Raw genomic sequence first — 17,530 nt, forward strand, 5'->3', positions numbered from 1 at the left:
CTTGATGACGGTGGGAGACGTCATATCCGGGCATGGGATGGCGAAGGGGAACCTAGAAAATTCATCGACCACACTAAGGATGTAGGTCTTGCAGTCGGTGGAGGGGAGGGGCCCTTTGAAGTCCACGCTGAGGCGTTCAAAGGGGCGGGACGCATTCACCAGGCGCGCACGATCTGGCCGGTAGAAGTGCGGCTTGCACGCGGCACAGACCTGGCAGTCTCTGGTGACTGTCCGTACTTCCTCGACCGAGTAGGGCAGATTGCGGGCTTTGATTAGATGGTACAAGCGAGTGACCCCCTGATGGCAAATGCTCTTGTGCAAGGCACGGAGCTGGTTCACTTGTGCGCTGGCACATGTACCTCGGGAGAGGGCGTCTGGGGGCTCATTGAGCTTGCCGGAGCGATACAAGATCTCGTAGTTAAAGGTGGAGAGCTCGATTCTCCACCGCAAGATTTTGTCATTCTTGATCTTGCCCCACTGCGTGTTGTTGAACATGAAGGCTACCGACCGTTGGTCAGTGAGGAGAGTGAATCTCCTGCCGGCCAGGTAATGCCTCCAGTGCCGCACCGCTTCAACAATTGCCTTTTCAACAGAAGAATGTCGAATTTCGGAGGCGTGGAGGGTGCATGAAAAGAATGCCACCGGTCTGCCTGCCTGATTCAGAGTGGCGGCAAGTGCGACATCTGAAGCGTCGCTTTCTACTTGGAAAGGCAGTGTCTCGTCTACTGCGTACTGCCGGCCGTGGCTATGTCAGATCGAATGCGGGCGAAGGCCTGTTGTGCCTCGGCCAAGAGGGGAAAATGTGTGGACTGGATAAGTGAGCGGGCCTTGTCCGCGTATTGTGGGACCCACTGGGTGTAATAAGAAAAGAACCCCAGGCAGCCTTTGATGGCCTTGGGGCAGTGGGGGATTGGAAGTTCCATGAGGGGGCGCATGCGGTCGGGGTCGGGCCCCAGTAGTCCGTTTTGGACTACGTAGCCGAGGATGGCTAAGCGGTCTGTGCGGAACACGCACTTCTCCTTGTTGTACGTGAGATTAAGGAGAGATGCGGTGTGGAGGAATTTAGAAAGGTTGGCGTCATGGTCCTGCTGGTCATGGCCGCAGATGGTGACATTGTCGAGGTACGGGAAGGTGGCCTGCAGTCCTTACCGGTCAACCATTCGGTCCATTTCTCGTTGAAATACCGAGACTCCATTCGTGACGCCGAAGGGAACATAAGAACATAAGAACATAAGAACTAGGAGCAGGAGTAGGCCATCTGGCCCCTCGAGCCTGCTCCGCCATTCAATTAGATCATGGCTGATCTTTTGTGGACTCAGCTCCACTTTCCGGCCCGAACACCATAACCCTTAATCCCTTTATTCTTCAAAAAACTATCTATCTTTACCTTAAAAACATGTAATGAAGGAGCCTCAACTGCTTCACTGGGCAAGGAATTCCACAGATTCACAACCCTTTGGGTGAAGAAGTTCCTCCTAAACTCAGTCCTAAATCTACTTCCCCTTATTTTGAGGCTATGCCCCCTAGTTCTGCTGTCACCCGCCAGTGGAAACAACCTGCCCGCATCTATCCTATCTATTCCCTTCATAATTTTAAATGTTTCTATAAGATCCCCCCTCATCCTTCTAAATTCCAACGAGTACAGTCCCAGTCTACTCAACCTCTCCTCATAATCCAACCCCTTCAGCTCTGGGATTAACCTAGTGAATCTCCTCTGCACACCCTCCAATGCCACTTTGTCCTTTCTCAGGTAAGGAGACCAAAACTGAACACAATACTCCAGGTGTGGCCGCACTAACACCGTATACAATTGCAACATAACCTCCCTAGTCTTAAACTCCATCCCTCTAGCAATGAAGGACAAAATTCCATTTGCCTTCTTAATCACCTGTTGCACTTGTAAACCAACCTTCTGTGACTCATGCACTAGCACACCCAAGTCTCTCTGAACAGCGGCATGCTTTAATATTTTATCGTTTAAATAATAATCCCGTTTGCTGTTATTCCTACCAAAATGGATAACCTCACATTTGTCAACATTGTATTCCATCTGCCAGACCCGAGCCCATTCACTTAACCTATCCAAATCCCTCTGCAGACTTCCAGTATCCTCTGCACTTTTCGCTTTACCACTCATCTTAGTGTCATCTGCAAACTTGGACACATTGCCCTTGGTCCCCAACTCCAAATCATCAATGTAAATTGTGAACAATTGTGGGCCCAACACGGATCCCTGAGGGACACCACTAGCTACTGATTCCCAACCAGAGAAACACCCATTTATCCCAACTCTTTGCTTTCTATTAATTAACCAATCCTCTATCCATGCTACTACTTTACCCTTAATGCCATGCATCTTTATCTTATGCAGCAACCTTTTGTGTGACACCTTGTCAAAGGCTTTCTGGAAATCCAGATATACCACATCCATCGGCTCCCCGTTATCTACTGCACTGGTAATGTCCTCAAAAAATTCCACTAAATTAGTTAGGCATGACCTGCCTTTAACGAACCCATGCTGCGTCTGCCCAATGGGACCATTTCTATCCAGATGCCTCGCAATTTCTTCCTTGATGATAGATTCCAGCATCTTCCCTATTACCGAAGTTAAACTCACTGGCCTATAATTTCCTGCTTTCTGCCTACCTCCTTTTTTAAACAGTGGCGTCACGTTTGCTAATTTCCAATCCACCGGGACCACCCCAGAGTCTAGTGAATTTCGGTAAATTATCACTAGTGCATCTGCAATTTCCCTAGCCATCTCTTTTAGCACTCTGGGATGCATTCCATCAGGGCCAGGAGACTTGTCTACCTTTAGCCCCATTAGCTTGCCCATCACTCCCTCCTTAGTGATAACAATCCTCTCAAGGTCCTCACCTGTCATAGCCTCATTTCTATCAGTAGCTGGCATGTTATTTGTGTCTTCCACTGTGAAGACCGACCCAAAAAACCTGTTCAGTTCCTCAGCCATTTCCTCATTTCCCATTATTAAAACTCCCTTCTCATCCTCTAAAGGACCAATATTTACCTTAGCCACTCTTTTTTGTCTTATATATTTGTAAAAACTTTTACTGTCTGTTTTTATATTCTGAGCAAGTTTACTCTCATACTCTATCTTACTCTTCTTTATAGCTTTTTTAGTAGCTTTCTGTTGCCCCCTAAAGATTTCCCAGTCCTCTAATCTCCCAGCAATCTTTGCCACTTTATATGCTTTTTCCTTCAATTTGATACTCTCCCTTATTTCCTTAGATATCCACGGTCGATTTTCCCTCTTTCTTCCGTCCTTCCTTTTTGTTGGTATAAACCTTTGCTGAGCACTGTGAAAAATCGCTTGGAAGGTTCTCCACTGTTCCTCAACTGTTCCACCATAAAGTCTTAGCTCCCAGTCTACCTTAGCTAGTTCTTCTCTCATCCCCTTGTAATCTCCTTTGTTTAAACACAAAACACTAGTATTTGATTTTACTTTCTCACCCTCCATCTGTATTTTAAATTCCACCATATTGTGATCGCTCCTTCCGAGAGGATCCCTAACTATGAGATCATGAATCAATCCTGTCTCATTACACAGGACAAGATCTAGGACCGCTTGTTCCCTCGTAGGTTCCATTACATACTGTTCTAGGAAACTATCGCGGATACATTCTATAAACTCCTCCTCACGGTTGCCTTGACCGACCTGGTTAAACCAATCGACATGTAGATTAAAATCCCCCATGATAACTGCTGTACCATTTCTACATGCATCAGTTATTTCTTTGTTTATTGCCTGCCCCACCATCTCGTTACTATTTGGTGGCCGATAGACTACTCCTATCAGTGACTTTTTCGCCTTACTATTCCTGATTTCCACCCAAATGGATTCAACTTTATCCTCCATAGCACCGATGTCATCCCTTACTATTGCCCGGATGTCATCCTTAAATAACAGAGCAACACCACCTCCCTTACCATCCACTCTGTCCTTCCGAATAGTTTGATACCCTCGGATATTTAACTCCCAGTTACCTAAGAAATAGGTAACTCCCAGAACCCTAAGAAATTGGTACAGTCGACCGTCTGCCTCGAAGGCAGTGTAGGGACAGTCCGATTTACGGATGGGGAGCTGGTGGTAGGCGGATTTCAGGTCAATAGTAGAGAAGACCCGGTACTGTGCAATCTGATTGACCATATCAGAAATGCGGGGGAGGGGGTACGCGTCGAGCTCCGTGTACCAGTTGATGGTCTGGCTGTAGTCCACGACCATCCTGTGCTTCTCCCCGGTCTTAACCACTACCACCTGGGCTCTCCAAGTGCTGTTGCTGGCCTCGATGATACCCTCCCGAAGCAGCCGCTGGACTTCGGACCTGATGAAGGCCTGGTCCTGGGTGCTGTACCGTCTGCTCCTGGTGGCGACAGGTTTGCAATCTGCGGTCAGATTGGCAAAGATTGAGGGAGGCTCGACCTTGAGGGTCGCGAGGCTGCAAACGGTGAGGGGAGGTAGGGGTCCGCCAAATTTGAGGGTGAGGCGCTGGAGATTGCACTGGAAATCCAGGCCTAGTAAGAGTGACGCGTAGAGGTTGGGGAGAATGTACAGATGGAAACGGTCAAATCCCACGCCCTGTACAGTAAGTTTAACCAGACAGAAACCCCGGATCGGGACAGTGTGGGACCCGGAGGCGAGAGAGATCTGCCGGTTGGCGGGATGGACCACAAGGGAATAGCGCCTTACCATGTCCAGGTGGACGAAGCTCTCGGTGCTCCCAGAGTCGATGAGGCAGGAGGTCACGTGGCCATTGACCAGCACCGATGTGGAAGAGGGTGCCAGGTTGCGAGGATGCGACTGGTCGAGCGTAACGGAGGCGGGTAGCGGGCGATCAGCGGTCGAGTCCGATGAATCCAACAAGGAGTGGTAGTGACCCGTGTCCCGTGGCCCCGTCCCGGTGGGAGGACAAAATGGCGGCATCTGGAGTACCTGTGTGGGAGAAGATGGCGGCGGACACAATGACGGCGCCCATGGAACGCACATGGTGGTGGGGGATGAAGATGGTGGCGCCCATGGAGCGCACGTGGTGGGGGCGGTGAAAGATGGCGGCGCCCACTGATCGCACGTGGGGTCGGGGGAAGCGGACGGCGGGGCCCATTGAGCGATCGGCTGAGGCGAGGGGAACGGGGACGCGATAGCGGCAACTGTCCGGGACTGACACCGCTGCAAAGTGGCCTTTCTTGCCACAAGCTTTGCAGGCCGCGGTGCGGGCCGGGCAGCGTTGGCGAGGGTCCTTCTGCTGACAGCAGAAATAACAGTGGGGACCCCCAGGGAGCGCGGTGCGGCGAGCAGCGCAGGCGTAGTGCGTGGGGGCAGCTGCTGTGGGGGGCCGTTTGCGGGGTCCACGAGGGGTAGGACGGGTGGGCCAAGCGGCTAGCGGAGTAAGATCGCGCACTACGGGAGGCGGCCGTCATGGAAAGCGCCAGAGTCATTGTGGTCGCGAGGTCGAGGGCGGCCCCTTCCAGCAGTCGTTGCCGGATGGGGTCCGATGCAATGCCTGTAACAAAGGCATCGCGCATGAGTAAATCAGAATGTTCCATGGCTGTGAGGGCCCGGCAGTCGCAGTCTCATACCAGAGGTTTCAGGGCCCTCCAGAAGTCCTCAATCGACTCACCCGGCTGCTGGACGCGAGTAGAGAGTTGATGCCTCGCAAACAGGGTGTTCGTCGGCTGTATATACTTCTCCTTGAGCAGTTCCATAGCTGTGGTGTAGTCAGTCGCATCTCAAATTAGCGGAAAGACACTGGAGCTAAGTCTGGAGTACAGGAGTTGCTTTTTCTGAGCCTCCGTCGGGGGAGGGTCCGCTGAAGAGATGTAGGCCTCGAAGACTGCAAGCCAGTGAACGAAGTCTTTCCTGGTGTGAGGTGACTGCGGATCCAGCTGCAGACGGTCAGGCTTGATTCTGATGTCCATGGTGAATGGAAAATCACACAGCAATAAATTGTGGCGCTAACGATTGCACTCAAAGACGAGAGACAAGTACAATCGAGGCTTTATTGCTGTGTGATGCTATTCCTCCGGCTGCAACTGTAGACTAGGGTCTTAGTGACTCACACGCATATTTATACACAAGCTCCCTGTGGGCGGAGCTAGCCGGCAGTGGCTTACCAGAGGAACATGTATTACAGGTACAGCCATACATCCCCCTACTGCAAGCATGCATATCTACAGTGGTTATCACCACAAATGTATGTCTGGGTCTGAGTGTGTCTGGGTGTGAATATGTATTGGTGTGTGGGTGTGAATGTGTGTGAGTGTGTGTCTGTGTGTGATTGTGTGCGAGAGTGTGTGTGTGAGTGTGTGTCTGGGTGTGAATGTGTGTGAGTGTATGTCTGGGTGTCAATGTGTACGTGTGTCTCTGGGTGTGAATGTGTGTGTGTCTGGGTGTGAATGTGGATGGGTGTGTATGTGTATGGGTGTGTCTCTGGGTGTGCGTGTGTATGTTTTGTGTGTCTGGGTGTGTGTGTTTGTGTCTGTGTGTATGCTTATGTGTGCCTGGGTGTGACTGTGTGTGTGTATTTTCGTTCTTGGGGTTAAGCTTCTCCAATGGGTCCTGAACCTTGCTGACAGTGATGGCAGTGTTACTAACTGAGCATTCCCAAGGCCTCCAGCTCACAGCTGTCCAAAGAAAGCCTTTACAGAGCTTTCACATACTCCTCATGTTTGTGACTCCCATCATGCATTGTTATCTTGTATCCACTTGGGATTGCTAACTCTTCAGGATTGAACTTTACATTATTCTTTTGAGGAATGTGGCCATCACTGGCAAGGCCAGCATTTGTAGCCCAACCCTAATTTCCCTTCAACTGAGTGGCAGTTCAGAGTCAACCACATTGGGCAGCATGTGGCGCAGAGGATAGCACTGGGACTGCAGCGCTGAGGACCCAGGTTCGAATCCCGGCCCTGGGTCCCTGTCTTTGTGAAGTTTGCACGTTCTCCCCATGCCTGCGTGGGCTTTGCCCCCACAACTCAAAGATGTGCAGGTTAGGTGGATTGGCCATGTTAAATTGCCCCTTAATTGGGAAAAACAAAACATCGGGTACTCGAGAAAAAAAAAAATGTTTTAAAGAGTCAACCACATTGCTGTGGGATCTGGGGTTATGTGGAGGCCAGACCAGGTAAGGATGGCAGATTCATTCCCTAAAAGGCATTTGGGAACCAGATGGGTTTTAACAGCAATCGACAGCGGTTTCATGGTCATCATTTGACTTATAATTCCAGATTTTTGCTGAATTCAAATTGCACAACCTGGCATGGTGGGATTCGAACCCGGATCCCAGAGCAGTACCCTGGGTCTCAAGATGTCTCATCCACCCGTGGCTGTGCGGGTTTCACCCCACAAGCCAAAGATGAGTACGTTCGGTAGATTGGCCATGCTAAATTGTCCCTTAATTAGAAAAAAACAATTGGGTACTCTAAATTTATTTTTAAAAAGATGTCCAGCCCAATGAAAATAGCACAATGCCATTGAAGCGGGGAGCAATTAGAAATTAATGTCCATGATACTGCTTCTAGGAATCGTGGAAGAAATGGATTGCGGCATCAACAATAGATGTTTTTGTTATTAAAAATATTATAAACGGATGTGAAGTGAAAAAGAATTGCTTGTCGGGCAGTGAAGAACCAGATAGTCATGCAAAGTAGAGTGCGTTCACTTTCCAAATGACCATGGGAAGATGGGACTGCATGAAGATGGTGTATCAGGAGACCGATAATTGGGCGGTGGGATGATCGGTTATATTGGAGGTGGGAGGAGTGGCATGTGGTTAGCGCTGTTGCCTCACAGCGCCGAGGTCCCAGGTTCGATCCTGCCCCGGGTCACTGTCCGTGTGGAGTTTGCATATTCTCCCTGTGTCTGCCTGGGTCTCATCCCCACAACCCAAAGATGTGCAGGGTAGGTAGATTGGACACGCTCCATTTCCCCTTAAGTAGAAAAAAAATGATTGGGTACTCTAAATTTTAAACATATATATTGGAGGCAGGCGGATCATGTAATGAGACCACCAGGAATACATTTAACCAGAGCTGGCAACCCGACTCCCACTCTGGAGCCTGACTTGACCAGCATTGGAAAGAATAAAGCTATCTGGTTATTGTGAGCCGCCCTTTCCTAGAATTCTGCAGCGAGGCAGTAGATTGAGATCGTTATTTTCTTGTGTCATTTGCCTGTCTTTTATACATATATATATAGTAGCCCTGATATCACCACAGCAGATTTCAAATTCAGCCTGACGTTCTTTTTTAAAATAAATTTAGAGTACCCAATTCATTTTTTCCAATTAAGGGGCAATTTATCGAGGCCAATCCACCTAGCCTGCACATCTTTGGTGTGTGGGGGCGAAACCCACGCAAACACGGAGAGAATGTGCAAACTCCACACAGACAGTGACACAGAGCCGGGATCGAACATGGGACCTCGGCGCCGTGAGGCTACAGGACTAACCCACTGTGCCACCATGCTGCCCAGCCTGATGGTCTTTGATGTACTGACGGGTGCTGGAAAACAGTACCACCCCCACCCCTGGTGCATTGGCACAACTTTGGATCCAGCCAATCCACATCGGTCAGTTACGTTGACAACGGGCTGTTGGACCATTCCATGCTCAGTGCCAAGCATGCTCATGTTCTCACCTGACAACCAAACATGTTTGGTGCGGGCGGTTATTGACGGTGGAGGGCGATTTTTTTTTTTTGCTGACTGCCTTAAGCAGTAAGAGTTAAACGAGGTGGGATCCGAAGCTGAAATGCCAGCTTAACCCGTGTGTGTGGCGCAAGCCTCCCCATCCTGGTAGAGGAACTGAAGTCAGCACTCAAGCAGCCACGCAGAGTTTCATCAAGCAGCGACTGCAGCTTACATTTGTATACATTAAAGGGACTGCACGGCATTTTGGTGGCGAATGCGCTTCAACTAACAACCTCTCCTTAACAGTGAGCTGGCTGGTTGTGTGTAAACACAGCCATGACTGTCCATTTCAAGCACTACTCAAAGGATACTCACCAACTTAAAGGGACTCTCACCATTTTAGCAACATTGCCCCTGAAGATGTAAAGAGGACCTCTTAAGCACATCAGGAAATTTTCTGCAAAACGTTGTTAGGACGTCATGAAGAAAATGAGTGAGGCATGCGCTGCTGTTCCTTATTCGACATCTCGGAGTTATCAGCAGAAAGAAGGAGGGGTATCTTGTTGGTGGGTCTTGGACTGATCAAAGAATGGGACAAGGATATGCACCCCGAGACAGACATGCTGGAGGATCTCAGCTCAGTAAAAGATGCTCTTTGGTCTGCCCGAAACCTGTGGATCTTCCAGTACAAAGCGTTATCTCAGACTGAATTTTGCAGACCGGCACATTCCAACGCCCAGGACTATGTGCTGAGGGACAGCTTGGGCAGACGCCGCAAAGGCCCAATGGGGGAAGGTCACTGTCCAAGACCTTCCACCTATAGTGAAATGAGGGAAGGGGAATAGCGTAGAACCCTCTCGGGGCTGTGTGACTTAACATTGAATGTATACAGTGAATATTACATGTTTCACAATTGTATTCCCATTCACCTGAAGAAGGAGCCGTGCTCCGAAAGCTCGTGTTTGAAACAAACCTGTTGGACTTTAACCTGGTGTTGTAAGACTTCTTACTGTGCACAATTGTATTGACATACCTCAGAGAACAACTTGATCTGTGTAGACAACTTAAATACCGTTACCATTTGGGGCTGGTTTCGCACACTGGGCTAAATCGCTGGCTTTGAAAGCAGACCGAGGCATGCCAGCAGCAGGGTCCAATTCCCGTACCAGCCTCCCCGAACAGGTAACTAGGGGCTTTTCACAGTAACTTCATTTCATTTTTTTCATTTCATAATGCCCATTTTGAAATGTCTGTAATGTTCCTTTGACGGTATTGAAGCAAGGGCAGCACGGTGGTTAGCACTGCTGCCTCGTGGCTCCGAGGTCCCAGGTTCATTCCCAGCCTCGGGTCACTGCCAGTAGGAGTTTGCGCATTCTCCCCATGTTGCGTGGGTCTCACCCCCACAACACAAAGATGTACAGGTTAGGTGGATTGGCCACGCTAAATTGCCCCTTAATTGGAAAAAAAACATAATTGGATACTCCAACTTTATTTTTTAAAATAAAACGTTTTGAAGCACCTCAGAGTGCAACATGATGTTTGTAAAACTTTTTTCTTAATATAAATTTACAGTATCCAATTCATTTTTCTAATTCAGGGCAATTTAGCTTGACCAATCCACCTAGCCTGCACATCTTAGGGTTGTGGGGGCGAAACCCACGCAAACACAGGGAGAATGTGCCAACTCCACAGGGACAGTGACCCAAAGCCAGGATCGAACCTGGGACCTCGGTGCCGTGAGGCAGCAGTGCTAACCACTGCGCCACCGTGCTGCCCCGTAAAACTTGAATATTATCGCACTTTCTGTGATAGCTATTTTGAAATGTTTTGTAATGTTCTTTGGGATATTTTTTGAAAATTGTGTATTTTTGGGGTGGAGAAAATGGAAAGGGGACATGTGACGTGACGGGGCAGCACCAGCTGCCGCAGGAGAGAGTCAGGACGGAAGGTAATGGTTATCGGCTCGGGAAATAACTCCTCCTCTGAAACGCCACCACAAGGACCTCTTGCACCACGTCCAAGAACAAATGCGCCCTCTCTTTGGTTCCCTAACCCAGGTTAAAACCCATCACTGAATGCCATGCCACGATCAATGGAAGTGGCTGCAAGGAACCGGCATGCAATGCGGCAGGAAAATAGCGTCTTTGCAATCAGCACATGAGGGCTAAATCTGTCGGACCCTCAATAGCGCCTGCAGACACATTCAAAACATGGTAATCATCGATTACCTCATAAATTGCATGCTAAATTTAGACTTTCAACTGGCAGGAAGAATAGAAAAGCTGTATATTATTTAAATTTAAAATCCTGAGGGATATCGGTAGGGTAAATGTGGAGAGGATGTTTCCTCCTGTGGGAGAATCTAGAACCGGGGTCACTGTTAAAAATAAGGGTCGCTCATTTAAAACTGAGATGAGGAGAATTTTTTTTTTTTTTTGAGAGTCTCTGGAATTTTCTTCCTCAAAACGCAGTGGAAGCAGAGTCTTGGAATATTTTTAAAGCAGAGCTGGATAGATTCTTGATTAACAAGGAGGGTAAAAGGTTATTGGGGAAGAGCAGGAATGTGGATCTTATTGAATGGTGGAGCAGGCTCAAGGAGCTGATGGCCTACTCCTGCTCCTGTAGTTCAATGGTTTTTAAACTTTTTTGCCCGGGACCCATTTTTACCAACAGGCCATCCTTTGGGACCTACGCCAGCCGACCTTCGGGACCCATGCCAGCCGACCTTCGGGACCACGTCAACCAACCTTCACAACCCACACCAACCAACCTTCGCGACCCACCATTTTCTCTTACTTTTAATGCGAAAGGTGAGCCTGAGTTTATAGTCTAGAGTAGCGAAGAATGCGAATTGACCTCATTGAAACAGGCATTATTCTCTCAAGTCTCTATAGAGCAGATGCAGAGTGTTTTCCTCAGATGGGTGGTTTACAGCCTGGGGATATAGTCTGCAAATTACAATGCGACGATTTTGATGAAGAGGAAAGACCTAACTCAAAGTATCGTGAATCTTTTTAATCTCTAAAATTCACTATCCAAGAGAGTTCTGCAGGCTCAGCCAGTGAGCATATTCAAGACAGATGCAGAAAGACTGAATTGAATTGAAAATAAATCTTCTCCTGGGTCAGCGCGCTGACGTCAGGAGGATGCGGTGTTTCTCTCTCGACTCCGGGCATGTGCACTAATGAGCTGGCATGCAAGCGCAGCACACCCGCATTCTTAAAGCCGGTCGCGTCTGTCATTTTTAAAGCCGCTCGCAGCCGCCATTTTGAAAAGCCGGCTGCTGGGCCGGTGTACCTGAATTCCCGCAATCGGGAACGCCGCAATGGCACGTGATCCAGTGGTTAGCACTGGGACTACGGCGCTGAGGACCCGGGTTCGAATCCTGGCCCTCTGTCACTGTCCGTGTGGAGTTTGCACATTCTCTCCGTGCCTGCGGGGGTCTCACCCTTACAATCCAAAGATGTGCAGGTTAGGTGAATTGGCCACGCTAAACTGACCCTTAATTGGAAAATAAAAATAATTGGGTACTCTAAATTAATTTTTGAAAAATGGATGGCTCCGCGATCCTCCCGACACCCACCCACGGGTTGCGACCCCCATTTTGAAAATGCCTGCTATAGTTTGCATGTAAATGGAGAGGGATTGCAGAACTCTGCAGTACAGAGGGATTTGGTGTCCGGGTACATGAATCACAAGAAGTATGTATGCGGATAGAGCGCGTCGCTAGGAAAGTTGGCCTTTATTGCAAGGGGAGTGGGATATAGAAGTAGGGAGGTATTATTACAGCTGTACAGGGCCTTGGTGAGACCACATCTGGAATACTGTACAGAAATTTGGTCTCCTTAATTTACAAAATATATAATTGCACTGGAAGCAGTACAGTGAAGCATAATTCAATTCATTCCTGGGATGTGGGGTTTATGTTAAGAAGAAAGGTCAGGCAAGTTGGGCCAATAACCACTGGAGTTTAGAAGAATGAGGAGGTGATCATATTGAAACATATAAAATCCTGAGGGGATTTGATAGGGGAGATACCAGAAGGATATTCCAACTTCGGATTAAGAGGCCTGCCTTTTGAGACAAAGCGGAGGACAAAGGGTCTTCTCTCAAAGTGTTGTTCGTCTGTGGAATACTCCTATTGATGGGGACTGGGTCATTGGATTGATCCAAGACAGAGTTGGACAGATTTTGATAAACATGGGAGTCAGGAGTTACAGGGGGTAGGCAGACGGTAAGTGCAGTTGAGTCCACAACCAGATCAGCCATGATCTTGTTGAATGTCGGAGCAGGCTCGAAGGGCCGAATGTCCTCAGCTCCTGCACGCGAGGCTTATATTCCCATATTCCTTTGTTCATTTCTGGGATGGTTCACACTGCTTCATAATGTTGCAAAGTGTAAACATCGCTGTTTTACAGGCAAACCAACAGCCGATTCACACAATGGGAGTGATACATAACTAGATAATCAGATTGTTTTTAGATAAGGACTATTCATATAAACAATTGGGATAACATAACAAATAGCTCACACATTTTCCTACATTTGCATAAAATATGCATATTTAGAGCACATATTGCATTCACCTGGACTGAAACCATAAAACATATGAATTGGCAGCAGGAGTAGGCCACTCAGCCCCTCGAGCCTGCTGCCCCATTCAATAAAATCGCGGCTGATCCGATTGTAACCTCAACCCCACATTCCTGCCTCCTCCGATAAACTTTCACCCCCTTGTTAATTAAGAATCTATCTAACTCTGCCTTAAAAGTATTCTATGCCTCTGCTCCCACTGCCTTTTGAGGAAGAATTCCAGAGACTCAAAACCCTTTGAGAGAGAAAGAAAATCCCCTCATCTCTGTCTTAAATGGACGTCTAGTTCTAGATTCTCCCACAAGAGGAAACTTCTTCTCCACATCCACCCTGTCAAAACCCCTCAGGATCTTAAAGGTTTCAATCAATTTATCTCTTACCATAGGGCTGCATGGCAGCACAATGGTTAGCACAGCTGCCTCACGGCGCCGAGGTCCCAGGTTCGATCCCGGCTCTGGATAACTGTCCTTGTGGAGTTTCCACATTCTCCCCGTGTTTGCGTGGGTTTCTCCTTCACAACCCAAAAGATGTGCAGGGTAGGTGGAGGGCCACGCGAAACTGCCCCTTAATTTGGAAAAAATGAATTGGGTACACTAAATTTATTTTTTTAAAAGTTATCTCTTACCGTTCTCACCATCAATATATCATAATAGTGTATATGGGCTTATAATCCATTTTTTCTGGGGCAGCACGGTGGCCTAGTGGTTAGTACAACCGCCTCACGGCGCTGATGTCCCAGGTTCGATCCCGGCTCTGGTTCACTGTCCGTGTGGAGTTTGCACGTTCTCCCCGTGTTTGCGTGGGTTTCACCCCCACAACCCAAAGATGTGCAGAGTAGGTAGATTGGCCACTCCAAATTGCCCCTTAATTGTAAAAAATAATTGGGTACTCTAAATTTTTTTTTTTTTAATCCATTTTTTCCTGGTTAAATTCATTTCATTTGGTTCCAGTTCTGGAACCAAAAAATGGGAAAATACGGATATTCATCTAAACACAAGGAAAATAATGATTTTAGTTTTCAGAAGATTAAATGATGGGGCATGGTCATGTCAATATTATTTCTATCTGCTTATTGTGGCTTTTTCTAACTGGAACGGTTTATTTTTAAAATATAAATTTAGAGTACCCAATTATTTTTTCCAATTAAGGGCCAATTCAGCGTGGCCAATCAACCTACCCTGCACATCTTTGGGTTGTGGGGGGAAAACTCATGCAGACATGAGAAGAATGTGCAAACTCTATCTGGACAGTGACCCAGAACTGGGATCTTGGCGCTGTGAGGCAGCAATGCTAACCACTGTGCCACCGTGCTGCCCCCCCTAGCCTGCACATGGACAGTGTCCCAGGGCCGGGATTGAACCCGAGTCCTCAGTGCCCTAGGTAGCAATGCTAACCAGTGCTCCACCATGCCGCCCGCTGAAACGGTATATATTGGTGGGAATGAAGGACCATTGATTTTCACATACAGTGAATCCTTGTCTGCAGGCCCAATATCATCAGGTCTCCATTTACAACTACCTGTGCTTTTATATTTGGACAAGTGTGAAGAACAGTGAGGCAGGGCTGAGCCAGGACAGGGGTTCGTGTGTGTATGTGTGTATGTGGCTGAGAGGGTAAGGTAAGCATGACATACTTTAGTTTTAGTTTGAAGGCCTTCGAGGAGTTTAAATTCCTGCGCTTCGAAGCCCTATTCACCTCCACCTGGGCTTGGAGCCTGTCACTCCATACAATGTGAGGATGTACCTGAATGATATTTTATACACTGCGCTTCATCACATTGAAACATCTGGAACATTCTAGAATCAGACCTTGTCCTCGCAATTCGCCCCTTCGTCCCCCCCCCCCCCCCCCCCCTTCACCCCCGCCTTCCCCCCTCCTCATACCCATTTTGGGTTCCATGGACTCGGACATTGCTTGGCATCATATCGCCGTAATCATAGAATTTACAGTGCAGAAGGAGGCCATTCGGCCCATCGAGTCTGCACCAGCTCTTGGAAAGAGCACCCTACCCAAGGTCAACACCTCCACCCATAACCCAATAACCCCACCCAACACCAAGGGCAATTTTGGACACTAAGGGCAATTTATCATGGCCGATCCACCTAACCTGCACATCTTTGGACTGTGGGAGGAAACCGGAGCACCCGGAGGAAACCCACGCACACACGGGGAGGATGTGCAGACTCCGCACAGATAGTGACCCAAGCCGGAATCAAACCTGGAACCCTGGAGCTGTGAAGCAATTATGCTAACCACTATGCTCCCGTGCTGCCCCGATGATGATGATGGTGACCCGGCCACTCTTCCTACTCAGCATAGGTTTTGCATGCAGTCCCCCCTGCAGTCTTTTTGTAAAGAGAGAGAGATTAGATAAACCACGAATGAGGTTTATAAACCAACTGTCAATCTATTTTGGTTGATGTAGGAAAGAAATAGCAACTTATGATATTTATACAAAATCTCTTGATTTTTAAATTGTCTTGATATATGAGACTGTGGGATTTGCATGCCTGAGGTCTCTCTCTCTCTGATATATTTCCACCCTCCTCAACACCCATGCCAGTGTTTCCAGCTGTGTCTCTTTGCTGGGTAGCACTCCTCCCCCCAACCCCTCAACCTCCGGCATTCCCAGCTCTGCTATGTAGCTCCCCAATCCCCTGTCCAGATTTCCCATCTCTCTGCAATACATCTCTCCCCACCCACACTGACTCCATCCAGTTTTCCCAGCTCAGTCTCCCTGTGTAACACAGACTCCCCCACGACCATCACCACCCACTGAAACCCGTCAGAACCACAGACATTTATGGCACAGAATGCCATAGGCCCGTTGAGCCTGTGCCAACTGAAAAAGAAGTATCCAGCTTAATCCTACTTTCCAGATTTTGCTTCTTAACCTTGTATGTTAAAGCACTCCAAGTGTACATCCAAATGCTTCTTTAAAAAAACGCAATTTGGATTTCTGCCTCTATCGAGGCCATCATCCTCTGGGTGAAAACGTTTCACCTCAAATCCCCTCCAATGCTTCTGCCAATTCTTCAACCCCATGACGTCTGGTTTTTGATCCTATCTGCCAAGCAGAATAGCTAGTGCCTTCACATCCACTCTATCTCGGCCCTGCATAATTTCATGCACCAGAATTAAATCTCCCCTCACTCTCCGCTGTAACCATGGAAATAACTCCAACCTAGCCAATCTTTCACTGCAGCTAAAATTTTGATGCAAAATCTCATGAATCGTCTCTGTTACCCTCTCTAGTCCAATCGTACTTGTCCTGCAGATTGGTGACCAGAATTCTACGCTGTACTCTCATTGGCTTCATTGTCACCTTTGTCTCTGAGTCACCAGGTTCGAGTCCCACTCACTACAGGGCTTGAGCACCAAAAGTTCAGGCTGACACTCATGTGCAGTGCAGAATGCTGCACAGACGCAGGTGTCGTCTTTCAGGTGAGACATTAAACCGAGGGCCCATCTGCCTCCTTGACTAGATCCCACGGTACATACAATCGTACAAACACTCCAGTTTCCTCCCACAGTCCAAAGATGTGCAGGTTAGGTGAATTGGCAAGGCTAAATTGCCCTCAGGGTCCAAATTGCCCTTAGTGTTAGATGGGGCTACTGGGTTATGGGGATAGGGTGGAGGTATGGACTTGGGTAGGGTGCTCTTTCCAAGAGCCGGTGCAGACTCGATGGGCCGAATGGCCTCCTTCTGCACTGTAAATTCTATGAAATCTATGAAATATGAACAAGGAGCAGGAGCTGACATTGTGATTTGATGATAATCCTCTCTTACCAAGAATCTATCCACCTCTAGAGCAGCGCGGTGGCAGAGTGGTTAGCACTGATTGCGCATGGTGAAGTCGAGACATCCTGAGTGAGTGAGACAGCTAGAGTGTGGTGAAACTTGGTAATTTGATGCAGTGGTGTAATTCGGTGCAAAGTGGGAGGAGGTGCTTTTTCCCTCTCATTTTGTTTTCTTTCTTCTGTCTTGTAACTGTTAATCTGCAGGGAGAGATCCAGAGAGTACCCTGGATAGGTAAGTGGTTTTAATATCTTTTCAAATTGTGGTGGGGGAAAACTGAGGTGACATCACAGTAAAGCTGTGACCTGATTGGCTGGTAGGGAATCTGTTAAATTTTTTTTTAAAATAACATTGCAAAACAAATCTAATTGATTAACTAGATAGTGGAGTAACTAAACCTGTAGCCACCTGGGGTGGCCACTGCCCAACACAAAATGGAAGATGGCAAGGAATGCAGGGAAAATGGACATGTTGGAAAGCAAGCAGCTTGCAAG

Source organism: Scyliorhinus canicula, chromosome 13 (assembly GCF_902713615.1).
Source record: "Scyliorhinus canicula chromosome 13, sScyCan1.1, whole genome shotgun sequence".
In the NCBI taxonomy this organism is placed as follows: Eukaryota; Metazoa; Chordata; class Chondrichthyes; order Carcharhiniformes; family Scyliorhinidae; genus Scyliorhinus; species Scyliorhinus canicula.